The sequence below is a fragment of the Branchiostoma floridae genome, chromosome 5 (assembly GCF_000003815.2).
Source record: "Branchiostoma floridae strain S238N-H82 chromosome 5, Bfl_VNyyK, whole genome shotgun sequence".
NCBI lineage: Eukaryota > Metazoa > Chordata > Leptocardii > Amphioxiformes > Branchiostomatidae > Branchiostoma > Branchiostoma floridae.
The window spans coordinates 6,343,215-6,344,385 of NC_049983.1; the positions used below are offsets into that span (position 1 = coordinate 6,343,215).

The 1,171-nt window shown below is 41.8% G+C and overlaps 1 long non-coding RNA gene across 1 annotated transcript in view; it reads right to left on the reverse strand.

Moving 5' to 3' along the window:
• Window positions 1-1,053, reverse strand: part of LOC118416480 — a 2,273-nt gene extending 1,220 nt beyond the window's left edge. Inside the window, exons 1-2 of the long non-coding RNA XR_004831209.1 lie at window positions 949-1,053; window positions 427-535 (exon numbers count right to left, since the gene is read on the reverse strand). This is a non-coding gene — a long non-coding RNA (uncharacterized LOC118416480). The remainder of the gene's footprint in view (window positions 1-426; window positions 536-948) is intronic.
• Between the last annotated feature and the right edge of the window lie 118 nt (window positions 1,054-1,171).

The window sequence follows — 1,171 nt, forward strand, 5'->3', positions numbered from 1 at the left end:
CCTAATAGCTTTTCAATAGCCCCTGGGCCACACAGCATTGTGTAGTCACTACAACAAGGGGATAGTCCACTGGTAGTGGTGTGTGTTCAACTTCCATACTCTTTCAGAGAGGTTCTTGAGAGCTAAGCAAAGAAAGCAGTTAAAAGTCTTTGGAATGGTTTGGCTGGGATCCAACTCACAACCTACGGAATGCAAGGCGAACATTTTACCCACTTGGTCATTGCACCGGCCAATTGTCTACTGTGACCATATTCTTCAAGTCTTAAGTGCTAAGTGCTAAGTGAGAAAGCAGTATATAACCTTTTTAAAGTCTTTGGTACGACTCACAACCTACCGACTGCAAGGCAAACACAGTCTACCAACTTGGCCATTGCATTGGTTGCTTGAACATGTTGTACCTTAAGATTTGAAAGAACAACTACTTACCAGTGAGAGCCACCAGCAGACTCTAGGTTGGCGTTATCATTGACAGCCAGGAAAACTAATTTTTTGGAGGAGAGCTCCAGTGGTTCAAGAAATGGTGCCAGGTCATCTCCTGTAGAGTGAAATTACATATAAGCCATTATACTCATTTGTATTCTTTTCTAAAACACAGTGATAACTGCTTTCAGAACAGAACAAGAATCATCATGTCTTCAAGTACCAGAGTTACCAACCTGTTGTGTTCAGAAATACATATATTTTTAGAGCTATGCCACCAAGTACTGTAGGAGCATCGTCATTAGATAGCTTATTTAAAGCAATGCTTATACAGTTAGATGTGCAAAGGTGTGACAGTAGTTCAGTGTAATATAACCAGCTGCTGCCATGCTTACACCAGCTGATGCCATGCCTTATGCCTGAAAAGCTCAGTTGTCATACCAGAGGGCTTTTGGACCAGCTATACAGACACATATACATGGTTCCACCGAACGGTAACTTTCTATCAACAAGGAAGTTTCTTCAGACCTTGGCTGTACTTGATGAACTGGGTGACGTCAGGGCTAATAAAAGTGACATCTGATGAAAAGTCCTGGAACTGCACTCTTTCAAAATACCTGTACAAAAAAACACACATTTTCAAACAACGTTAACTCTTGTATTACCCGCACTAACTGGATATGCAGGTGGTGGGTTGAGTCCTCCGTTGTTATTTAAGTGCATTTACACTAGTTCCCATTTATCCGGCGGG